The sequence below is a fragment of the Vulpes vulpes genome, chromosome 12, assembly GCF_048418805.1.
Source record: "Vulpes vulpes isolate BD-2025 chromosome 12, VulVul3, whole genome shotgun sequence".
NCBI classification, from domain to species: Eukaryota; Metazoa; Chordata; class Mammalia; order Carnivora; family Canidae; genus Vulpes; species Vulpes vulpes.
Window position 1 is genome coordinate 58,764,818 of NC_132791.1, and position 26,786 is coordinate 58,791,603.

At 42.0% G+C, this 26,786-nt stretch overlaps 1 protein-coding gene and 1 pseudogene across 4 annotated transcripts in view; both read right to left on the minus strand.

The window, feature by feature from the left end:
• Window positions 1–26,786, minus strand: part of GRAMD2B (GRAM domain containing 2B) — a 110,806-nt gene that overhangs the window by 30,472 nt on the left and 53,548 nt on the right. The window lies entirely within an intron of this gene.
• On the minus strand, window positions 190–9,276 carry LOC112916923 (small ribosomal subunit protein uS13-like; annotated as a pseudogene).

Below are 26,786 nucleotides of genomic sequence, written 5' to 3' on the forward strand. Positions count from 1 at the left end.
CCTGGAGACCAGAGATCAAGTCCCCCGTCAGGCTCCCTGCATGGAGCCTGCTTCTCCCTCTGCCTGTGTCTTTCATGAATAAATAAAATCTTAAAAAAAAAGAGAGAGAGAGAAGAAGGAGGAGGAAGAAGGAAGAAGGAAGAAGATGATGATGATGAAAGGGCCTTTCAGGGACATTGACTGCAAGAAAATTTTACAAAATAAAACAAAACCAAAAGAACAAGCTTCCTCTTTCTTCCTCCTTCTCTTTCTCTCTCTCTCTCTGTTTACTAATAGACAAGGCCTAAAGATTTATTTGTCCTTGGACATTCCCACAGTGTAGCCACAACAGCCTGTGGTCCTGGTGAGCTGATCTCGGACACAAAGTCCCCAGAAGTAGTGTAGCCCTATGTGGGACCAAATCTTCTTCAGTCTCTCTAGGTCTTCATGGAGTTTGTTGTCCGGACAATTGGCTAGGACCTGGCTGTATTTTTTTCCATCTCTGATATCCTTTCGTCTGTTCAAGAACCAGTGTGGGATCTTATACAGGCATGGGTTCTGCATAAAGGTCCGTGTCATCCTCGGTGAGCTCTCCTGCGCTACTGGTGAGGTCAGTGTTTACTTTCCACAACACCACTTGAGCCTGTCTTTGTCTGACACTCTTAACTGCAGTGATGGCAAAGGCTCTTTTCCACCCAACAATCAACATTGGTATTCAGTATTTGCAAAATGTGCTTAACTTCTCAAGGATCACTAGATGTGGTTCTAGTGGCAGCTTGTTCTAACCTTCCTCTTTCAAATGTTTATTGGAAGGGACCTGCTGGCAGAGCAGGATGCTGAGCTGGGCAGGGGACACAGATGAATGAATGACAATTTTAGGAATACTTAGAAGAAACAGATGCTGGAAATACAGGATTAACCTTCGCTCGGCCTTGGCAGGTTATTTCTTCTCCCATCTCTAACCCAGTATAAGTATCACTCATCAGCCCTGAAAGCTTCTCAGTAGGAATTCCAGAACAATGAGGCAGTCATGCTTCTACCAACCAAGCCTGAAGTTACTGTTTGGGGAATGCATTTTTATTACAGAATAGGAAGTACTGGTTTCAGTGAGACACTGCCCCACATTGTTACACAATCTATAAATAAAAAACGGGTTGGACAATCCTTATCGACAGTGCAGTGTGAGTCAATTCCCAGACCTTATTAAAGTGAGGATGAGAGGATTCAGATTTCACAATTTTTCAGAATTAGAATTCTTATATTCTTCCTGGAAAGAGTCTCTCTGAGTTTAAGGTAAACTCAGCTATCTTTTCTCCTGTCACTTTCATCTCCCAGGTCCTTTGTCCCTTGTGCTGAGAATGAGCTGTACTCAGCCATCATCCCAAGCAAGTCAAGGTAAGTAGCTACTGGGCAGAATGACTACTAAGTTGTGCCTCAGGTGAGTGATTAAGTGGCGTCTCAGGTAAATGAAAACAAGTGCCTCCTATGGTTCAGTCGAGGTAGTTGTGCTCCTTTTCTAATCACAGTGGTGAATCCTTGTGTTCAACTCTACCTTCAAGTGAAATCGGTGTAAGCTAAAGCATAAAAAATGTCATCAACTCCCTTATGGTAGTATTGGTAAGGGTAGTTTTAAATCCACTGCCACTTAAAAAAGTCCCTGATCACCATATACTGAAACCACAGTCTTGACCAATGAGATTTGGAAGTGACTAGAAGACAGGTTATGTTTCACCAGAGGATCTCCAAGAGATAAAATCCTACAAATGAGACTGTTGTGATTAACACCAGGTCTGTTGGGATCCCTGGGTGGCGCAGTGGGGATCCCTGTGTGGTGCAGCGGGGATCCCTGGGTGGCGCAGCGGTTTGGCGCCTGCCTTTGGCCCAGGGCACGATCCTGGAGATCCGGGATCGAATCCCACGTCGGGCTCCCGGTGCATGGAGCCTGCTTCTCCCTCTGCCTGTGTCTCTGCCTCTCTCTCTCTCTCTCTCTGTGTGACTATCATAAATAAAATAAATAAATAAATAAAAATAAAAAAAAAAAACACCAGGTCTGTCACAGTACAGTGTACTGTACTGGAAACTAGGGTACACCCTGGACAAGCCAAGACCTGGGGCACCAAACCCCTGTTATTTATTTTTTTTAAAAGATCATTTATTTGAGAGAGTGGGGGGGGGGGTGAGGGCAGAGGAAGAGAGAGAGAGAGAGAATCTTGAGCAGACTCCCCTTTGAGCACAGGGCCCAAAGCAGAGCTCAATCTCACGACCCTGAGATCATGACCTGAGCCGAAATCATGGGTCAGATGCTTAACTGAGCCACTCAGGCGTCCCACCAAACCCTTGTTTTTGATATGCTGCTTGCTTAGTGGCTTCAAGGCTGGCTGGCAGGCACAGATGGCAATGTGTGGGAACAAAGCTACAGGCCACAAGGACAGAGGAGGGCTCTGGGGGTGGCTGGGCAGCAACCACAAGACAAACTGAGACATCATGGTAACCAAAAGAAGGGCACAGAAAGGGGTGCAAAGGTGCAGGAGTCGGTGCAGGGGACCAGGGCCTCTCTAAGACCTGTCAGCCTCTCCAACTGCAAAGTAAATGCAAAATCTCCCAAGCTAGATTTTTAGAAGTCAGGAAAAAGTCTTTCATCTACAATTCTGATATAGTAGATCTTTGTCTAGAAACTTTAAATTTTATTTATCTATCTATATATTCATTTCTGAGTAAATACTAGAAGCAGAAGTACACAATTCAAAAGTGACAAATGGAACTCTAAAATCTGTAAAGCTTTGTTGAAAGAAGTCAAAGATGACACAAATGGAAAGACAGCCTGTGCTCACAGACTGAGAGAGTACTGTTACAATGTCCACACTACCCAAAGTAATCTACACAATCAGTGCAATCCCCATCAAAATGCCAACAGCATTTATCACAGAACTAGGACAAATAATCCTAAAATTTCTATGGATCCACAAAAGACCTCAAATACCCAAAGCAACCTGGACAGAGAAGAACAAAGCTGGAGGCATCAGGATCCCAGATTTCAAGAAATACTACAAAGCTGTAGTCATCAAGACAGTATGGAACTGGCACAAAAACAGATACATAGATCAATGGAACAGAATGGAGTGCCAAGAAATAAACCTACACTTATATGGTCAATTAATCTATGACAAAGGAGCAAGGATGTTCAATGGGGGAAAGACAGTCTTTTCAATAAGTGGTGCTGGAAAAACTGGACCACTTTCTTACATTATATACAAAAATAAACTCAAAATGGATTAAAGACTTAAATGTAAGACCCGAAACCATAAGACTCATAGAAGAAAACATAGTGAGTAATCTCTTTGATGTTGATCTTAGCAACATTCTTCTAGATATGTCTCCTTAGGCAAAGGAAACAAAAGCAAAAATAAACTATTAGGACTACACCAGAATAAAAAGCCTTTCCACAAGGTAGGAAACCATCAACAGAACAGAAAGGCAATCTAGTGAATGCAAGAAACTATTTGCAAACTATATACCCAATAAGGGGTTAATAACCAAACTATATAAAGAACTCACATAACACCAAAAAACAATCTGACTGAAAAATGGGCAGAGGACCTGATGAGACATTTCTCCAAAGAAGATACACATATGGCCAATAGATATGTGAAAAGATGTGCCTAATCATCAGCAGTCATCAGGGAAATGCAAATCAAAACCACAATGAGCTACCATGTCATGCCTGTCAGAATGGCTAGACTCAAAAAGATAAGAAAAATGCAAGTGTTGGTGAGGATGTGGAGAAAAGGGAACCTTCATGCACTCTTGGTGGGAATGTAATCTGGGACACCCACTGTGGAACACAGTATGGAGGTTCCTCAAAAAATTAAAAAGAGAGATACCACACAGCCCAGTAATTCCACTTCTGGGTATTTACCCAAAGAAACCAAAAATACCTATCTGAAAAGATATGTGCATCCCTATGTTTACTGCAGCATTATTTACAACAACCAAGCTATAGAAGCAACCCAAGCATCTACTGATAAATGAATGAATAAAGAAGATGCAGTATATACACAGAATGAAAACAGGGTATTATGTTAAGTGAAATAAGTCCGAGAAAGACAAATTATCTTATGATTTCACCTATATTTGGAATCTAAAAAATAAAACAAATGAGTAAATACAAACAAAAAGCAGAGAGACCCATAAATACAGAGAACTGAGAGCTGCCAGAGGGGTAGGGATAGGAGGATGGGCAAAGTAGGGGTTAAAGGGGTGGGAGATACAGGCTTCCACTTATGGAGTGAAATAGTCAGGGGGGATGAAAGGTACAGCATAGGGAATAGAGTCCCTGGTACTGTCATACTGTATGGTAACTACACCTGTGGTGATCACAGCATAATGTCTAGACCAGTAGAATCACTAGCCGATACACCTGCAATTCACATAACATTGTGCAACAACTATACTTCAATTAAAAAATTACAAATAAAAAAAAAAAACAAATCTCCCTTCTATCCTTGTTTGTCTCCAAAGAGTCAGTCACCTATTACGCTGTTCCTAGTTCCTGTCTTTCGAGCAAGATTCTATGTACATGAGCATATGTACTTTCTAAGCACAAATGACAGCATGATGTCATACAGCTTGTTTTTTTTTTCTTTTCTTTTTACTTACCATATATCTTGGTGTTCTTTCCCTATCAGTACACACAGAGCTTCCTCATTCTTTTTAGTGACTGCATAGAGTTCCACTGAAATGGATGAATTATAATGTAACCAGTTCCTTATTGACCCGCACTTAGGTGGATTTCAGTCTTATTACCAATACAAATAAAGCTGCAGCAAATGTCCCTGAATGTTTATTATGTGTCAGTTTATTCACAGGTACCCTCTCGGAAATGGAACACTTGTGTCAAAATACACACAATTTAAAACATTTATAGTCATGGCCAAATTGCCTTCACTAGACATTTTGTAACCCATACTCATAAGACAAAGCAGTGTTTACACATTCTTAATAATAAAGGGTAAAACTAAAAAAAAAAAAAAAGTTTTTTCCTAAGTGCCTAGAGGAATACCTGGCACAAAGAGTAACAGTAATAATTTTAACGAGGACTAGTGTTAAATTTTTTATCTTTGCAAATGCGAGAGGATTTGCCAGACCCTTGAAGAAAGCCTGAAGTCTTTTAAGATTTTTATTTATTTGAGAGCGAGAATGGGAGCAGATCAAGAGAGCGCACAGGAACAAAGGAGAGGGACAGAGGAAAAGGCAGAGGCAGGCTCCCCACTGAGGAGGGAGCCTGACGTGGGGCTTGATCCCAGGACCCTGGGATCGTGACCTGAACTGAAGGCAGAAGCTTAACCAACTGAGCCACCCAGGTGCTCTGAAGAAAGCCTGAATTCTGAATGAAAAGACCGAGATAAACCAAGAGGAAAGTAAACTCCTTAGGAAACTGAATTCAGAGAAGAAAACTTAAGATAAGCAAACAAGAAAAACAAAACGCCCAAGCCTCCTAATGAGCATCTTCGAGAAAGAAGATGGCACCCATGAAACGGCTCACAGTATTAGGGCGAGGGAAACTGCCTTGCCTCCTCAATGCTCCGAGTCCCAAGTCCTCGACGGCTTACAAGGCACTTGGTGATCTGCCGTTTTCACCCCTCCTCGGCTCCTGACCCCCTCGTTCACCTCCCTCCAACCACGGCCCCAAGCTCTCACGAGAAAACCTGTGCCCTGGCTCTTCACCAAATGGAGGTTGATGTATTCTTTAAAGAGATAAAAGAGAAAGTAGGACGCAGAAAGAGGAAAATGCCCACTTAACATCAGGAGTAGGCAGAGGGAGGCAGGGAGGCAGTTCGAGTGGACTCCTATGTTCCATCAAAACAGGAAGTGAAAAGATAAGGTTTAACATTAATAAGCAAGAAAGAGCAGGATACAAACATTTCTACAGATAATGAAGTAACCACTGCCACTAAAATCAGGTACAGTTAGAAGAAGCTATTGGGGAGGCAGACGGAGAATGGGACAGGTGGGCTGAGTTCATTATAAATTTTAACGCACTGTATTATTCTTTGAACACTTGAAAATATAATAATATCCTTAGGGATCCCTGGGTGGTGCAGCGGTTTGGCGCCTGCCTTTGGCTCAGGGCACGATCCTGGAGACCCGGGATCGAATCCCACGTCGGGCTCCCGGTGCATGGAGCCTGCTTCTCCCTCTGCCTGTGTCTCTGCCTCTCTCTCTCTCTCTCTCTCTCTCTCTGTGACTATCGTAAATAAATAATAAAAAATAATAATAATATCCTTATACGGGCAGCCAGGGTGGCTCAGCGGTTTAGCGCCGCCTTCAGCCCAGGGCCTGATCCTGGAGTCCCGGGATTGAGTCCCACGTCAGGCTCCCTGCATGGAGCCTACTTCTCCCTCTGCCTGTGTCTCTGCCTCTCTCTCTCTCTCTCTCTCTGTCTCACATGAATAAATAAAACCTTTTTTTAAAAAAAGATGTATAATATAGCATATATCATAAAAATAGGTGGATATCCTGCTTTCAAATGTTTGAGTTCCTATGCTGTATAACAACCATCCTGCTAGGTGCTGCCGTATCCAAGGACAGCTCCTACTGGGATTTTTGGTTTAGCACCTAAAGCATGACACAGCTTATAACAGATGTCTATCATACACACAGCCCCTTGGGAATTCAGAAATCTAACGGGAAGAGGAGAATCAGAGGAGATCTGTGGAGAAAATAAGTATGACCCTGTGTGCAGGTATGGGGGGAGCAGTATTTCTATTCTCTTTTCACTGTCAGAAATACATTTCAGGGCCAGAAACCAGGAGTGTACATTGTATTGCTATTTGTTGTGGTAAATCAATACATAAATAAAAATAATTACATAAATCAGTTCCTTTGGATGGAGAAAATCAAACCCACCCATTACCACACTGTAGTCATCTCTGCCACCTCTCTACCCAAGGAGACATTGTATTTGTGCAACCATCATCGGGGAAGGATTGATATTTGAGTGGGGTCAGCATAACTAAGACTTGTAGAAGTACTGAAAGGAAATATGAGGAAATATTTCGACCAGAAATATGAGGAAAGGCAGCAGCAAAAACATGCAGACAAGGAAGAGTCACACATGCACCAGGAAATCTAGCAGTTTGATCTTTGGAGTACAGGCAGCAGAAACAAGTGGCAGTTCTGTTGTTGGAATGTTTGATTCCTAATAAGAGTCAGCTGCTTTTAGACTTCTTTTGGTTGGCAGCAGGGATAAAGCAAATATTTTTAAGCAGAAGGAGTCAAACGGTAGGGTATTAAGGGCCCACCTTTTCCCACACTTCCACTGTGAGGGCCTGAAGAGCTACAGACTTAGGGAGGATTAAACTTCATCAGTGGCAGAGCATGGAGTGGGGGTGGGGGCTGAGTGCGAAGGCAAGAAGCAGGAGAGACTGCATGGGAGAACAATCCAGAGATAACACCAGAAGGGAGCAGAGAACAAGCAACACAGAGCAACATCCAAGATAACCCAAGGTTATCTGGGGGATGGAGGAGCTAGGACTGCCACCAACAACTGCAGGGAACACAAGAGGAAATGGAGTTGGGTAGGAGGGATTTTGTGAATCTAGTTTTATTTTATTTTTTTTTTAATTTTTATTTATTTATGATAGTCACAGAGAGAGAGAGAGAGAGAGAGGCAGAGACACAGGCGGAGGGAGAAGCAGGCTCCATGCACTGGGAGCCTGACGTGGGATTCGATCCCGGGTCTCCAAGATCGCGCCCTGGGCCAAAGGCAGGCGCCAAACCGCTGCGCCACCCAGGGATCCCTGTGAATCTAGTTTTAGATCTAACAGATGTCTATTGTTAGCAAGGGATATCTAACGTATCGTGAGGAAGCTCTAAAAAACCAAAAGAACCCAGAAGAACAAGAGCAAAGAGAGTATCTGACTGCATAGGAGAGGTTTTGCCAGCTGGAAACTCTTTCTGCTGAGTCCCAAGCACATGGCCAAAGCTAAGAGTGACAGCTTGTGCTCCATTGCAATACCAGGCACGGAGGAATGGCTTACCACAGGCCTCCAACCGGCCCCAACACACCTCTTTAAACCTCCCACAGAGCTCCCCTCTGTTTGCATTAAAATAGACAACTATGGGACACCTGGGTGGCCCAGTGGTTGAGCTTCTGCCTTTGGCTCAGATCGGGATCGGGTCCTGGGATTGAGTCCCCCATCAGGCTTCCCGCAGGGAGCCTGCTTCTCCCTCTGCCTGTGTCTCTGCCTCTTTCTCTCTGTGTCTCTCATGAATAAATAAATAAAAATAAAATGGACATGTATCTGTCCCATGACCAGTCATGTGAGTCATTCTCACCTTTCCACCTTCTCCTAATTTGTTTGCCCAAATCACTCTTTTCTTTCAAGGCCTAGACAACTCAATTCCAAAAAGGCATTTAATTGTCAGGATTCTCATTATGACTTCCCAACACTTGAGTAAGTTTTTCTGTCAAAATGAGTGAAGCTCTTGATGCCTTCTAGACTTTCCATACCCTCCAACATGGGAGAATTGTGAAACTTTCCGCAAGACTGCCTCCCTGGTCTCCCCATTCTCCTGGTGTCGGTTTTTTGGGGTTTGACACAAGCCCATGAGATGTCCTCTAAAGCCTCTTACAGGCTATCCTATCTCCTCTCCAGCCCACGTTAGTTAGAGTACGTCATTGTGAGGCCAGCAGCCCTTTCGTCTGAATTCTGTGAATCTTCACCTGGCCTACCCTTGGGTGGAACCTGGACAGTACTGTCGCCCTCGTCTAACCTTCTTCCCTACATCCCTGGCACTGGCTGTTTTCTGTGAAAACAGCAGTGAACAGGTTTGGTTTTGCACTGGCCCTGAGGAAATGGGTCAGGAGCTGTGTGGGCAAGAGGGAAGGATGAGAGCCATTGGAGAACTGAGAATGAATTTCTTTTCAACATTTTTTTATACTAGTAATAAATGCAGTGGAAACAAGAAAGAAATAATAGTCAGGATTCTGATTCTGAAGGGACAGAAACTCAACTCCAACTAGCTCATGTTTACAAAGGGAAAAAAAGAAAAAGAAAAAAAGAAAGAAAAAGAAAACAACCCGAAAGGGCTTTTGTCACTGCTTCAGGATGAAGTCACCAGGGCAGAAGAGCCGCAGCTGCAGATTTTCCCTCCAACCTCTGAACGCACAGCAGTGACTGCCGGGTTGTCCCTCTGCAAGCCTCCGAGGACACCAATGCCTGAGTCATCCTCCTGGGCCGGCCTCCGTGACGTCACGGCCCTGCTGCAGGGCCCACAATGGTGTCCACTGGGCATCGGACCGCGGCATCTGGATGAGGGCCAAGACCTGCCAGAGTTCTGTCATCTTCCTCTACTTTTCAGAAACAGGTGTCCGTCCCAGCCACGCTGGTCTTCTGCCGCAGGCCTCGCTCACGTCCCGTTCCATCCTCCCTGCGTGCTGGCTCTAGCCTGGCCCATCCTCTCTGCTCCTTCCCAGCTCCCCACAACTACACACTGTTCCATATCTAATTATACACCTTTCTAATACTGGCCTCCATCTCTTTAAGCTCCCGAGTCCGGATACAAGAAATGAATACTTACTGAAAATACAACTTTGAGTATATCTGCACTATGGTCAAAAATGAGCACTTTTTTTTTTTTTTTTTTTTTAAGTAATCTCTATACCCAATGTGAGGCTTCAACTCCCAACCCGGAAATCCAGAGTCACAGGCACTACAGACCAAGGCAGCCAGGTGCCCCAACAATCGACAATTTAAAAAGGGCTTGGGTTTACATTTTGTTTCAAGCTACATCATAAACTCATTCCCAGGTGTGATTTACAACTTGTGTTGGAAGACGCCCACGTTGAAGGTGGGAGAAGGGAGAAAAAGGCTGTCTTTCCACTTTCCCTTACACTGAATCAGCACCGTGTACAAACTTATTCCTCACACGGATCACTAGTTAGGTGAGCGATCATTTGAAACCTTGTGGAGACTCAAAAAGACCATCTTCATTGATGGAAGAGAAGATCGCAAGCAAAATTATAATCAAACTAAGTAACTTCTCAGTAGTGAGACCAAGCACAAATGGAAAAGAATAAAATAACATGACAAGGAAATACATCAAGGAGACAGCAAGGGACTTTTCCAATTTCCAGGAAAGGCAAATGGATGCTGCGGACAATGAGTTACACTCTGGGCATATAGATAGTATTTTGTAGGTTTCACTGCTTAGTGCTAAAAAAATTTCTAAAAATATGTTTACTATAGCTCCTTTATACAAGAGTACAATTTTCCTTTTTTTTTTTTTTAAGATTTTATTTATCCACGAGAGACACACAGAGAGAGAGAGAGAGAGGCAGAGACACAGGCAGAGGGAAAAGCAGGCTCCATGCAGGGAGCCTGATGTGGGACTCGATCCCGGGTCTCCAGGATGGTGCCCTGGGCCGAAGGCAGACACTTAATTGCTGAACCACCCAGGGATCCCCGAGAGTACAATTTTCTCAGGGGCAAAGACTTTAAAATTTTTTAAATTTCTATCTCCACCCCTTTTTTTGAAGTTGTTTTTCTATCAGCAATTGCTAAATGTCAGAAAAAGCCACTTTCATGGACCTAAGATATCTTCGAGGATATTTATTAACTCTTTGGCCTGAAGGATGTATATGGGAAATAACTAGATTTTAAGAGCAGAATTAAATATTTAGCAAAACAGAAAGTTAGGAATACAGAAGGGCATGAAATCCAGGGAAGAAAATTTAGAGAAAGTACAATATTAACAAATCTTTAGCTATTATGGAAAATATTCAAAATATCATGAATATTAAGTAAGATCAGAAAGTACCTCAGGTACTTGAGAAGTAACTATAAATTAAAGCCTAGATTATGGGGGAGCAACTGGATCACTGGGAATATATTTATGGGACATAATGCAGAAAAAGAATATGCCATGTGATAAAATAGCCATTTGCAATTACAAGCAATTCTGAATGATAAAAACAAAGCTGTTTTACCTAAATTGGACTTTTAACTGTTCAAATTCACAAATGTGCCTATCGCCCAGAACAGGAATGCGAGAATTTAAGGATAATTAAGAAGTTCTTTCAAGGAGCTTTAAACACCTCTATACCAAAAGAGAGGTGATATCCAAGGTAAACAGCCACATGCATAGTCTTTGAATCTACCACCACATCCTGAACCGGGCAAGGAAGAAGGGAAGAACAAATATTTAAGCACTGTCACCTTCCTCAACAGATTTACATCTGAAATAAAGACAACTGGCACACGTTTAAAAAAAAAAAAAAAAAAAAACTAGGGATCCCTGAGTGGCACAGTGGTTTAGCGCCTGCCTTTGGCCCAGGGCACAATCCTGGAGACCCGGGATCAAATCCCACGTCCGGCTCCCGGTGCATGGAGCCTGCTTCTCCCTCTGCCTATGTCTCTGCCTCTCTCTCTCTCTCTCTCTCTCTCTCTCTGTGTGACTATCATAAATAAATAAAAAACAAAACAAAAAAAACCTAAACCCACTATTCTATCAACCCCATTAAAACCCAGAATAAAGATGATAATGCAGGTGTATGGTTCCATCACAGAGTATCAATTTGGAACCACAATTTAAAGGGAAAGAGGACCAAGGACAATACAAAATTGTGAGGATAAAGGCTTCAGGCAGAAGTCATAAAAAGTTACAGTGTGCGGGACACATAGGTGGCTCAGCGGTTGAGCGTCTGCCTTTGGCTCAAGGTGTGATCCTGGGTCCTGGGATCATGTCTGGCATCGGGCTCCTTGCAAGGAGCCTACTTCTCCCTTTGCCTAGGTCTCTGCCTCTCTGTGTCTCTCATGAATAAACAAATAAAATCTTAAAAAAAAAGTTACCATGTGCAAAGAGAAAGGAACAATTAACATGGGTGTTAGGACTGCCACAGAGAAGGTGTCTGTAAAGCAAAAACCTAAGAAGAGGTGAGTGGAATGATAGAAAATCAAGTGGCTGAGGCCTACATGTGCTGCTGGGAGAGAAGCCTTCAGTTTTTGAGAAAATAACAGGGCCCTGCCCTAAAATGAGGGACAACTTTCTCAAAATGATACTCCTGAGAGGTGCTTGGGTGGGTTTGTTGGCTGAGCATCCCACTCTTGATTTCAGCTCAACTCATGATCTCAGGGTTGTGAGATGGAGCCCCGTGAGACCAGCTCTGTGCTCAGTGGGGAGTCTGCTTGAGTTGTACCTCTCTCTGCCCCTCCAACTCATGCATTCTCTCTCTCTCACAAATAGATAAATGAAATCTTTTTTAAAAAATGATACTCCTGAGAAAATTGTCCTCTGATACATGGGTACTGGACAAGAGGAATGTGAGGAAGTCTGTATTTATAGGTGCTTTTCCAGCATTGAAAAGGAAGAGGACTAAGTGGTAAGAGAAAAAGAGGGAAACATAGGGACCTCCCTCCCACCCCCACCCAGCAGGACATCACTAGTCAAGGACATGGGCAGAACATGTCTTTATGTGAATACAAATGCCTCCTGAATTAAGTTTCATTTCTCTTGTTACCATGCATGATAGATAGCAACTTTTATTTGGGAGAGAGAGGGAATGTATTGTGCCAGAAATACATGTACTTAACCAGAAGGAAATATTTTACCTATTAATAGCACAGTAACATTAAAAAAAAAAAAGCAATAAAAAAAAAAAAAACCACACACAAAACCCCAAGCCAGGGACACTGGAAGCTGCCTTGAAGAGCAATGTTTGTTCTTGTTTTGAGGAGCCCCCACTGTATCCGTGGAAACAGGCTGTGCTGCTTTGGGCTTCAGCTGCTGGAGGAGGCAATTGGATTTGAAGACTGGAGACAGGAGACAGGAGCTTCCTCCTGCCACCATGACTGTCATCTGTGATGACTAAAGTGCTTTCTTTCCTCTTACACCCTTCATTTCCCGGAACTCTTTCTGTTCTACATAGGGGGCGGGAGGAGGGGCAGGGGGGAGATCAAAAGCCAGAGAGCTAAAAGACTCAGGTCCATGGGCATCCCAGCGGAGTTAAAAGTTGCCACAAGAGTCCAAAATAGCACCAGAGAGAGCTCTGGAAAACTGTTTCTCCTTTGTTTTCCCCACTCCAACTCAGCAGTACTACTTCCTCGGGCTTCTGTACTCTGATCTCACAGTTCAGAATTGCATGTATGTGAGGACAGCTCAGGGTGTTCACTGGGCTTTGCCATAAAGGAATTTCCAGAAGTCAGCTTCAGATTAGTCCACATCCCCCTCAGTGATCAAAATAGGCATGGGCCCTTTGGATGTCATCAGTGCCCACGAAAATTCTCTTTGCTTAAATGCTTTATATTACTAAGACTCAGGATTTATGTGTAATGAAAATTAAGGAGACTCAACCACTAGACAAAAAAGGTACTGTTGCTTATTTTGATTTGTTTATAAATTAAATTTTATTTTTTAAAGGTTATTTATTTGAGAGACAGCATGTGAGTAAGGGGGGTGGGGCAGAGGAGAGGGAGAGAAGCAGACTCACCGCTAAGCATGGAGCCCGACGCAGGGCTCAATCTCAGGACCCTGAGATCATGACCTGAGCCGAAATCAAGAGTTAGATGCTTAACGGACTGACTGCACCAACCAGGCTCCCTTTTAAAAAAATGCAACATCCATAGATTAGAGAAAACCATATTTCTATAAGACGCTTTGGTTTAATTAAAACACTTCCAAACTAAATACCTCCTTAAGCAAAGAACAGTTCATATTATCTTATGGCAAAAAATTTAAAAAGAGTACATCTTTGGTTATTTTGAGTTTCAAGATTCAAAACTATTATTATTTTTTAAAGATATTATTTATTTATTCATGAAAGACACAGAGAGAGGCAGAGACCCAGGCAGATGGAGAAGCAGGCTCCCTGCGAGGAGCCTGATGTGGGACTTGATCCCAGGACCCCAGGATCACGCCCTGAGCCAAAGGCAGACACTCAAACTGTTGAGCCACCCAGGTGTCCCTCAAGATTCAAAATTATTAATGTAACCTGTTCATGAAAGTAAACCCATTAACTGTCTCTTATCTGTGTTTTTCTCCCCCTGGAATCTATCCCTGTGTTTAACATGTATCACTGTCAGAAAATTATTTGATATTTATATCATAATATATCACATATGATATAATATAGCATATATATTATTAATATGATACAATTAAATACATAATATATAATAATTGTTATTACATGTATCAAAATATGTAATAATTATCGAGTAACTTACTGCTATTGAGAAGAAATGTTTATCCCAGTATTTCTAAGATACGGAACTTTCATAGGATAGAAGAATTAGAACTAGTGTAATTTTTACATGAAAATTAGTACCTCTTCCAAGAAAAATAGAAGCAGTAAGCCTAAATAGATAAAAAACAAAACAAAACAAAAAAAACAACTCACAACCTTGAGATCAAGACCTGAGCTGAGATCAAGAGTCGGACGCTCAAGTGACTCAGCCACCCAGGTGCCATGAAATACATTTTAACAAATCTTGTATCTGACATCCTTATTTCCTGTTCTTAATTTCTCCCACCACAGATATGCATCTTCTTTACCTGTGCTGAAAATATATTGCTTCACCAAATACCTGTTCTCTGCCTCCGCCCTCTCCTTTGCCACCCCATACAGGATTTTCCAAATGACTTTAAATTTGCACTGCGATTCTCAAAGAGCATGCACACCCACGCCGTGCATGGGCCCATACCAGCCCTTGTGAAAACTGTCCGAGGCGAGTGTGTAGGACACCCATTATCCATATGTCACAAGTAAGGAAACTATGGAAGGGCCCTGAGGGACTACCCAATAATCTGAGTGCCTAGAACCCCCATTACTCCCACACCTTGATTATCGGTTTCCCACCAAACTCATTCAGACACCAAGACCTGTGAAATTTACCTTCTTAATATTTTCCAGTTACGCCCCTGCCTGTTCTTTCCTGGTTCTTCTGGCTTCGCTGGGGTCCTCCATGTCCTCTGCCTGGACCCCACTCTACCTCGCTACCTCATCTGAGCTATGAGAGACACTTCCTCCATCTCACTTCCTCTGTATGGAAGATCATGTTACCCTGTGATCTTGAAAAAACCCCAATATGGTATGACAGTCACATCATCTCCCCACCTCCTCCCCATGAAACCCTTCCGGACCTCCAGCGCCTCCAGGATGCAGCTGGAGATGAATTAGGGAGGCCCTCTGCAATTTGGAACCTCCGTCTTTGGATTTTAACCTCCTGCATGTTTCCCCAATCATGTGCTTAGGCTTCCTAAGCCATCTTTCTTGGGCCTGGCAAGCACTGATTATTTTCCAAGATTAGCTCTGGTGGGACCTCATCCTATAGAGAACCTTGTCCAGTTCCTTGTGTGCCCTAAGGACTGACTTTTCTTTTTAAAATGCTCCTCCTGGGATCCCTGGGTGGCACAGCGGTTTAGCACCTGCCTTTGGCCCAGGGCACGATCCTGGAGACCCGGGATCGAATCTCACATCGGGCTCCCAGTGCATGGAGCCTGCTTCTCCCTCTGCCTATGTCTCTGCCTCTCTCTCTTTCTGTGTGTGACTATCATAAATTTTAAAAAAAAAATGCTCCTCCTGGGATGCATGGGTGGCTCAGTGGTTGAGCGTCTGTCTTTGGCTCAGGTCATGATCTCGGAATCCTGGGATCGAGTCCCGCATTGGGCTCTCCGTGGGGAGCCTGCTTCTCCCTCTGCCTATGTCTCTGCCTCTCTCTCTGTGTCTCTCATGAATAAACAAAATTTTAAAAGATAAAATAAAATGCTCCTTCCCAGCACCCTATAAGGTATGACTGCCAAGACAACCACATGCTTTAATGAGGGGTTTGTTTTAAAATTGTGACTAGCTACAGTTTACTTGTCTTTTCCCCCCTTGGGCCATAAGCTCCTGATGGGCAGGGTCCACGGTTTTCTGTATCCCTTAAGTGCTCTCCTCATTTCCCTGAAGTACTTCACATTCCATAAATCAGCCCTCAAGAGGCCAGGCATTCAGATTTCTAGCCCAGAGCCCTTTCTGGCTACACCAGACAGCATAAATAGCAACAGGAAGGGATGTACTTCACTTGGGATTCCTGGACCTGGGAAGACTGGCACGGGAAAGGTCAGAGAAATTTTATGCTGGGGGAGAGGGGGTGGATCCTGTTCTGGCAAACCTGGACCAAACTAGTCAGGGGTGGTTTTAGTGAGGCAATGGTGTACCCTTCCAGTTCTTCCAGGCAAAGATTGACAAAATGATACAGCAAATATTTGTGGGTCAAGAAGGTACATTTCCATCGAGGAAGCTTGACTGTTTCTTTCCAGGAAACTGGGTGAAAGGCAGTGGAGTCAGCCTCACCAAGCCCATATGGGCTCATCATTGCTGTTGGAAGAGGCCATCACACCTTAGTTGGCCTTATTTTCTTAAGAGTCTAAAGGGCAATGCTTAGATATTGCTGATTCCAAGAAACTGGAAGAACACAAGATTGCTTTTCTTCATTTTACACCTCTGAAATGGATAAGGCTCAAGGAAAAGAATCTGTTCCATGATCTGTGGCTTCCTAAGAGCAGCCCAATGCATGGTTTCTGGGAGTGGCATCTTCCTAAGGGATGTTTATCATATTTCAGTGTCTGAATGAGAGCCTAAGCTTTCTTGCCTCCACTCTGGGTCCCCCCCCCCCCCCCCACAGCATGTACTACAAACCTGCACTGCATAGAGCTGCTCTCTGTCCTATCATGCTTTAATTTAGAAAATATTTTTTCCATTTTTAAAAATTTGGAGGAAAGGAGTTTATGGTAGTATATGTATTTTCTGTTTGACTAATGAAGCTAGGTGGTGTTCATAAAGAGAATAGTGACAGTGTTTGAAGATCAGTCCTAGATCTCATTAGAAAAACTCAGGCTGATCTATTTGGGGGGATTAATACTTAGTTTATATCACAGCTGGCTGGGTAATTAAAAGTTCCCACTTCTTTTCATAAATGATTAGAAAAAAATTCCAACTACTTACTATGAAAGTTTTATGATATATACAAAGTAGACAAAAGAATGATTATTTACTCATGGCTAATCTGGTTTCATCTATGTCTCTCCCTCTTCTCCCAACTCCCACTTATTTTGAAGTAAATCCCTATATTATCACTGCATCTGTAAGTTGAATACAAAAAAAATAAACACAGTATCAACGTCAAACCGCACAAGGATTAACAACTGTCACTGATTAAAAAAATAAGTGAGGGACACCTGGGTGGCTCAGTCAGTTAAGTGTCTGACTTCGGCTCAACTCAGGATCTTGGGGTCCAGGGATGGAGTCCTCCATGGGGCTCCCCGCTCAGTGGGGAGTCTGCTTCTCCCTCTCCCTCTCCCTGTGCCCCTCCCCCTACTCATGCTCTCTCATAAATAAACAAACAAACAAATAAATAAATAAAAATCTTTTTTAAAAAGTGAAATCTATTGTTTAGGGAAAGTATTAGCATTGTGTATTATTATTATTGAAGAGTAGTAGGCCATATCACCCCAAAAGATGCTGCTTCGGTATGTGGTCTATTTTGAGCTGTAGGCATTTAAAGGAGAGAAAATGCACAGACAGGCTTGCTCTGAACCTCCCTTCCCTGCCTAAAGATAGATTCTCCAGAAGGAATTTCCTGGGAGTTTCATCAACCATGAAGGATTGACTCATCACCAAAGAATAGACTAGAAGTTCACACCCACACCGACAATCTGTCATAAATTGTCATATCTCCTGCCTATTCTTCTTCAGGCCCTTCTTTCCTAAAAATCATTTACTCTCCTCTGAGAGGCTCATATCCTCCCTCCCCCTTCTCTATAAAGATGGTATTTAATACTAACTTCTAAAGCCACCTCTTTTTGAGTTACTCATACTTCCCTGGCTATCTCCCACGTGTACATAAGGTAAACATGTTAATAGTGTTCTTGTGAATCTACCTTTTATTATGGGAGACTCAGCTAAAGACTCAGAGGAGTAGAGGGAAAATTATTTTTCCAGTACATAGGGTTAGAGTGAAATAAATCATCTCTAGGCACATGCTGGATATTGGGACTATCCAATAGGGGATTTGGAAGAGTTCACATTCCCTGCATCAGTATATAAGGCTGTTGCCAGCTTGGCCATAGCAAGTAACCCTACGATATCTCCATGATCTGGACTCTCTTTTTTGGGGGGACCTAGTTGCTCTGGCTACTCTGGGGAAAACAGAAATAGTTCCTAATCCCAACACCTGGGCCAAATTAGGTCTTCTTGGGGATGAAGGAAAAGAGACTTGCAATTACACAGGTCATCAAGAAGCTGGTTGTCACTGTGAGCAAAATATATCTAATTGGATGAGCCCTCATGACATGAGTTGGGATATTAGTGCCACACTCATATCCTGCCTGCAGCTCATGCTGCACCTGCTCCTCTCTACCATCCCCCAACCCCTGCCTTTCAACACCCAAGGGATGTTCTTGAGAGAAACGTGCTGCTCAGCAGACACATGTGGTGTGAGCCATTTCCTCTGGCTCATCAATCCCATTTGTCAGTGAGGCCTTGGGCTGTGCTGGTACTTGGAGTTGTCTAGGCTTTCCTGTAGATGCACTTATTGGTCTTTGAGAATTTGTAGGATTAGGTCAGCCCTCCTGGGCACAAAAAATGATGGAAAGTTAATCATCTAAAAAGCAAGCAGTATGTGGGTTTGAAACAAAATACGGCATTCTAGGTGCAATGATCAGCTCTCTCTCAAAAGTACTTGGTGCTCAGACTTTGTCAATCATAAATATATACCACAAATGACAATTGCCCTTTTATCTTTGCAAGAAGTTAGTTCTTGCCAATTCTTAGAACAAAAACCCTAGAGTCCTGTTCATGAAAAAGAGCTACCCTCTCTTTGAAAGGCTTCACATACCAAACTATCAGGTTATCCTAGAAAGAATGCTGAGGAAATGTATTTTCTAAGCTGAAGGCTAGCTAATTTTAAAAGCAGCTACTTGCACAGTAAAGTTGGCTAATCATGGGAGATAATGGGTAGCCTGTTTTGTAGTAGACCTGAATCTCCTCCCGACTATCCCTGCTTGCTCCTCCAGCCCCCACCCCATTATACACCCCTACATCTCTTTGGAATAATCTCTAAAAAAGTAAGCCAGAAAAAAAAAAAAATAAAAATAAAATAAAAAGGTAAGCTAGAACCGGGGAGGGGGTACTAGAAGGCATCTGTCTCTAGTCTTACTGTTATGAATGTAATACCAACACATGAAGTCACTGGTGGCATCTTCCCACCACAGCTGAGAGAAGGCTGGTTTCTTTGGGGTGGGGGGGTTGGGAGGGAGTAGGTGTCCAGGTAAAGGGTCTTTGGAGACAAAAGAGGAGGAAGATGGGAAAGAGAGTGCGAGTGAGCAGGCTCTACAGCCTCAAGTTTTTGCCTGGAGGGCCTGGTTTTCTTACTAATTAAGGGGAGCCTGACTTAAGACACGAACACACAGACTGAAACAGCACTTACCAAAACCAGGACAGAGAATACAAATAAAGCTGAAGCACTTTCTTCTCTTCCACAACAGGCCATTTTAGGTAGGCTTGAGCCATATGGTTTCTGGTAAAATCTGTCTGCGAACTCCATAAATTAGTGATTCTGAAAGTGGGGCCTAAGCACCTTATATGTCAGAACCACCTGGGAGATGGTGGGTGGGCTGTAAAAATGAACATTCTTAAATGAACATTCTACTTCATGTCATTTTTTTTTCTTTTTTCTTTAGAGAGGGAGGGCAGAGGTAGAGGGAGAAAGAGGATCTTAGGCATGAGTGGGGAGCCTGCCGTTAAGGCTCAGTCTTACCTCCCTGAGATCATGAGCTGAGCAGAAATCAAGAGTGGGATGCCTAACCAACTGAGCCCCCCAGGTGCCCCTACTTCAAACCTTTTTAAGATTTCAGTTTTATACCCACTAAAATATTTAAACTACTGAAGTGAATGTAAACGAAGCCAGAGACTATTAGGCCAAGTGAGAAGCAAATCAATTACTTCTGATTCTTTGACCCAGTGATCCTATAATGTGGGCTGGGAAAGAGGAGTATATTTATCAGCACAAACTAGTACTTCTAGAAAAATAATCCCCATTAATGATGAATATGTAATGCCACCCTCAGGAATGAAGTTTCTATATTAGTTAAATGCATTATCTAAAATCAAAATACAAATCATGTTTGAATTTTCTTTGGGAGATAAAATTACTAGTGATTTTTCTTTTATTGTTTTGCTATGATCTGTGGTGGTCAAGGTTTTACTACCGTCAGCTTGTTCTAAGCACATATGTTAATTTGTTTAAAATGTCTTTTAAAAAGAGAAGAAAAAGGACAACAATGGATTTTGGGACACCAGTTATGTTCAAGGTCTTAAACCAGAGCAGATTTCAAGTAAATGTTTAGAGAGGGGTTTTAAACACAAGGCTCACATGAAAATCTCTGTTTTACAATGCATAAATTTGAATATAACTTGGAAAGTACGTTTTAAATAGAGTTTTTGAATGAGTTTGTTTCAAAATTATGAGTAATGTAAATAATCACTTAAATAAGGTGGTTGGCGATGAGATTGGATGTTAACAGGTAAGATGTGCTGAAGTTAAATCCTAGAGCTTGAGAATCTGTCATAAGCCACGAGTCTACCTTCTACCATTTAGATTTAGCCTGGATGTTCTACAAGCTTATTCTTTCAGAGGAATTTTAGATTCAGTCTGTAATGTTGGAGAGAGTCACTGAAATTCAGTTTGAACTTAAAATATAAGGAATACAACTATCTTGATGATGTTAAGTTTTCCTTTCAAACAAGGTAAACTTTTCTATTAATTATCTCCTGTAGTAGCTATATTGTTTTTAAGTCCTCTTAAACTTATTTCTGGTTATTTCATACTTCTTGTTGCTTGTCTGTACTTTTTCCTCCAATTTGTTTTTCATATTTGTTTCTGTTGGTAAGATAGGTAATTGATTAAAATATTTTCTGATGACCAGCCAACCTATTAACTATTCTTATTTTTAATTGTGTTAGTCCCCTGGAGTTTAAAAAATAAAGTCTACTTTCAGCTCTACTCAGCATATGAAGTCCAACCTCCTGTGGGTTAGTTTTGACAGAGCTGCATTTAATGTTCCTTATTGCCTACACTCTCCAACATACGGACCTCTTCCCTTTCTTGAGAACTTTGAAACTTAGATCTTTCGATGTTCACGTGAATGGCATTCAACCACTTGGCTCTCTCCAGCTGTCTGCCTGTAATCTTCTATCATTCTAGCTCCTGCCCCTGCCACTCCTGCCACAGGTATTTTTTGGCCTCAGACACAGATAACAATCTTTGATATTCCATATTCTCCTAGGCTGATCAATGCCGTTTGGACTTTTTTCCTCAAGCAGCTCAGATCACCTCTGTGACTGATTCACTTTCTGTTTCTGGATATGCCAGTCCTCCTGCCAGCATCAACACCCCAAGCTCAGCTCAACATCAGTCTTTTTACTTTCTCAACCCTGGGCTGTAAGCACTGCTAAAGGGGGAATATGAGCCCTGACTGTGGATTATTGCTGCTGTCATGGGACTATCAGCAACCCTTGGCCATCCTCTCCTCCTATTCCTTCATCCTGCTTTCTAAATACTCTCCATGCCGTCAAGTGCCTAGCCATACACAACCCATACCTCTGGATGAAAAGACCCACATCATGACTTAGCTAAGAAAACAGAAAACTGAAGTATTCAGAGAAGCTGAATACTTGGTTCCCCTGACCTACAATGGTATCTGCACCTACTGCATCTGTGTGTTCTCCCAGTTTCAGAAGACAAGGGCTCTCTTCTAGTGATGTTCAAGCCCATTTTCCCATATCTCTGGGTTTGTTCTAGCATTCCACCTTTGTGCTCCATCTTCATCTTTCCCCTCTCTGCTGGCTTTCTTGCAGTTTATGGACAACATCACAAAGCTCTGTCATTTAAAAACCAAAACCTTGAGAAGAGTGCAAGATGGTGGAGGAGTAGGAGACCTTAGTTTGTCTGGTCCCAGGAATTCAGCTAGGTAGCTATCAAATCACTCTGAAGACATGAGAACTCAACCAGAGATCTAAGAAAAGAATTGCTGCAATTCTACAAATAGAAAAGTGACCACTTTCTGCAAGAATGACAAGATGGAAAAACTCACCTCAAAAAAGAGAACAAGAGGCAGTACTGACTGCCAGGGACCTAATCAGTATGGGCATAAGTAAGATGTCAGAACTAGAGTTCAGAATAACAATTATAAAGAATTAAAAAAATACATCAATAATAATACAACAATAGTAGGGGGCTTTAATCCCCCACTCACTGCAATGGGCAGATCATCTGAGCAGAAAATCGAGGAAACAAGGGCTTTGAACTCAAATATGTGTAGGCTAAAGAGCATCCTACTGAAGAAGGAATGGGTCGACCAGGAAGTCAAAGAAGAATTTTAAAAGTTCATGGAGGGATCCCTGGGTGGCGCAGCGGTTTGGCGCCTGCCTTTGGCCCAGGGCGCGATCCTGGAGACCCGGGATCGAATCCCACATCAGGCTCCCGGTGCATGGAGCCTGCTTCTCCCTCCGCCTGTGTCTCTGCCTCTCTCTCTCTCTCTGTGACTATCATAAATAAATAAAAAATTAAAAAAAAATAAAATAAAAGTTCATGGAAACAAATAGAAATGAAAACACAACTGTTCAAAACCTTTGGGATGCAGCAAAGGCAGTCCTAAGAGTGAAGTATATAGCAATACAAGCCTTTCTCAAGAAAAAATAAAGGTCTCACATTCACAACATGACTTTACATCTAAAGGAGCTGGAAAAAGAACAGCAAATAAAGCCTAAACCCAGCAGGAAAAGAGAATTAATAAAGATTAGAGCAGGAATCAATGAAAGAAACCAAAAGAACAGTAGAACAGGTCAACAAAACTAGGAGTTGGTTCTTTGAAAGAATTAATAAGTTCAATAAACCCCTGGTCAGACTTATCAAAAAGAAAAGAAAAAGGACCCAAATAAATAAAATCATGAATGAAAGAAGAGAGATCAAAACACTGAGGAAATATAAAAATATAAACATTATAAGAACATATTATGAGCAACTATATGCCAACTAATTAGGCAATCTGGAAGAAACAGATGCATTCCTAGAGACGCATCACTACCAAAACCGAAACAGAAAGAAATAGAAAACCTAAACAGACGCATAACCAGCAAAGAAGTTGAAGGAGTAATAAAAAAAACTCCCAAAAAACAAGAGTCCATGGCTGGATGGCTTCCCAGAGGAATTCTACCAAACACTTTTTTTTTTTTAAGACTGTATTTGTTTGAGAGAGGGAGAACATGAGTGGGGTGAGGAGCAGAGGGAGAAGCAGGCTCTGTGTTGAGGAGGGAGCCCGATGGTAGGCTCGATCCCAGGACTCTGGGATCATGACCTGAGCCAAAGGCAGACACTTAACTATGCCACCAAGGTGCCCCTTTACCAAACATTTAAAGAAGAATTAATACCTATTCTTCTGAAGCTGTTTCAAAAAAATATAAATGGAAGGAAAACTTCCAAACTATGAGGCCAGCATTACCTTGATCCCCAAGCCAAAGACCCCACCAAAAAGAATTACAGACCAATATCCCTGATGAATATGGATGCAAAAATTCTCACCAAGATACTAGCCACCAGAATCCTACAGTACATTAAAAAGGATTATTCACCATGACCAAGTGAGATTCATTCCTGGGCTGCAAGGGTGGTTCACTACATTAATAAAAGAAAGGACAAGAACCATATGATCCTCTCAATAGATGCAAAAAAAGCATTTGACAAAGTACAGCATCCTTTCTTGATTAAAACTCTTCATGGTGTAGGGATAGAGAGAACATACCTCAGTATCATAAAAACCATATATGAAAAGCCCACAGTAAGTATCCTTCTCAATGGGAAAAATTGAGGGCTTTTCCCCTAATGTCAGGAATGTGACAGGGATGTCCACTCTTGCTACTGTTGTTCAACATAGTACTAGAAGTCCTAGCTTCAGCAATCAGACAACAAAAAGATATAAAAGTCATTAAAATAGGGAAATAAGTCAAACTCTCACTCTTTGCAGATGACATAAACTCTATGTGTAAAACCCAAAAGACTCCACCTCAAAATTGCTAGAACTCATACAGAAATTCAGCAAAGTGGCAGGATATAACAATAATGCACAGAAATCAGTTGTATTTCTATACACTAATAATGAGACAGAAGAAAGAGAAATTAAGGAGTTTATCCCATTTACAATTGCACCGAAAACTATAGGATACATAGGAATAAACCTAACCAAAGAGGCAAAGAGGCAAAGGAATAAACCTAACCAAAGACATCCTTTGAAAGAAAGATGAAAGAAATTGAGGAAGACACAAAGAAATGGAAAAATGTCCCACACTCATGGATTGGAAGAACAAATATTGTTAAAATGTCTATTCTACCTAGAAGAATCTATACATTCAATGCAATCCTTATCAAAATACCATCAACTTTTTTTCACAGAGCTGGAACAAAGAATCCTAGAATTTGTATGGAATCAGAAAAGACCCCAAATAGCCAGAGGAATATTGAAAAAGAAAAACCAAAGCTGGTGGCATCACACTGACAGACTTCAAGATGTATCACAAAGCTGTAATCATCAAGACAGTTTGGTACTGGCACAAAAAACAGACACATAGCTCAATGGAACAGAACAGAGAATCCAGAAATGGACCCTCAACTCTATGGTCAACTCATCTTTGACAAAGTGGGAAAGAATATCCAATGGAAAAAAGATGGGTCTCTTCAACAAATGGGTGTTGGGAAAATTGGACAGCCACATGCAGATGCATGAAACTGGGCCATTTCCTCACACCATACAGAAAAAAAGACTCCAAAGAGATGAAAGACCTAAAAATGACACAGGAATCTTTCAAGATCCTAGAGAACACAGGCAGCAACTTCTGTGACCCAGGCCACAGCAACCTTTTGCTAGACACGTGTCCAAAGGTAAGGGAAGCCAAGACAAAAATGAACTACTGGGAATTCATCAAGATAAAAAGCTTTTGCACAGCAAAGTCAACAAAACCAAAAGACAACCAATAAAATGAGAGAAGATATTTGCAAGTAACTTATTTGATAAAGGGCTAGTATCCAAAGTCTACAAAGAACTTAACGGAAAAAAAAAAAAAAAAGAACTTAACGAACCTGGGATCTCTGTGTGGCTCAGTGGTTGAGTGTCTGCCTTCGGCCCAGGGTGTGATCCCTGAGTCTTGGGATCGAGTCCCGCCTTGTGCTCCTTGATGGCAGCCTGCTTCTCCCTCTGTCTGTGTCTCTGCCTGTGTCTCTCATGAATAAATAAATAAAATCTTAAAAAACAACAAAAAAGAACTCAATGAACTCCATACCCAAAGGACAAATAATCCAATCAAGACATGGGCAGAAAACATGAACAGACATTTCTCCAAAGAAGATATACAAATAGACCAATAGACACATGAGGAAATCCTCCACATCACATGGCATCAGGGAAATATAAATCAAAACCATAATGAGATACCACATCATTTGGATCAGAATGTCTAAAATGAACAAGTCAGGAAATAGCAGATGTTGGCAAGGATGCCGAGAAAGGGGAACCCTTGTACACTATTGGTGGGAGTGCAAGCTAGTGCAGTCACTCTGGAAAAGAGTTATGGAGGTTCCTCAAAAACTTGAAAATAGAGCTACCCTGTGACCCAGCAATTGCATTATTGGGTATTTACCCCAAAGATACAAATGTCGTTATCTGAAGGGGCACCTGCACCCCAATATTTACAGCAGCGATGTCTACAATAGCCAAACTATAGGAAAAGCCCAGATGTGCATTGACAGATGAATGGATAAAGAAGATGTGGCGCATATATGTATACACACACACACACACACACACAATGGAATACTACTCAGTCACCAGAAACAACAAAATCTTGCCATTTGGAATGATATAGATAGAACTAGAAGGTATTATACTAAGTGAAATAAGTCAGTCAGAGAAAGACAATTATCATATGATCTCACTCATGTGGAATTTAAGAAACAAAACAGAGGATCATAGGGGAAGGGAGGGAAAAATAAAACAAGACAAAATCAGAGAGGGAGACAAACTATAAGAGACTCTTAATCATAGGAAACTGAGGGTTGCTAGAAGGGAGGGGCGTGAAGATGGGGCAAATGGGTCATGGACATTAAGGAGGGCATGTGATGTCATAGCACTGGGTATTATATAAGACTAATGAATCACTGACCTCTATGTGTGAAACTAATAATACACTATATGTTAATTAACTGAATTTAAATAAAAGAATAAATGGACATATCATCCATGATGAAGCTGAGACAAAGAAAGGCTCATCTCTGAGCCCATACACAGCCTTAAGCCCTCAGTTCCCAAACACAGGCTCTGCTTCTGAATCCAGTGATTCTTTGACAGTCTTGGTCCAGCTTCAGTCACGAACAGATGTGGGGATAAAAACCCAGTTCTGATCGTGTAACTGCTCCAGAATGGTCAATATCTTTCTACTTTTTTCAAAATAAATTTCTAATGTCTTTGCATGGGGGGAAAAAAAACACAACCAAAACCTTGTACTGATATTACCTAGAATTTATTTATTTTTTATTTTTTAAAATATTTTACTTGTTTATTCATGTGAAACAGAGAGAGAGGCAGAGACACAGGCAGAGGGAGAAGAAGGCTCCTCACAGGGAGCCCAATGAGGGACTCAATCCTGGAACCCTGGGATCACACCAAGCCAAAGACAGATGCTCAACCGCTGAGCCACCCAGGCATCCCTATTAACTAGA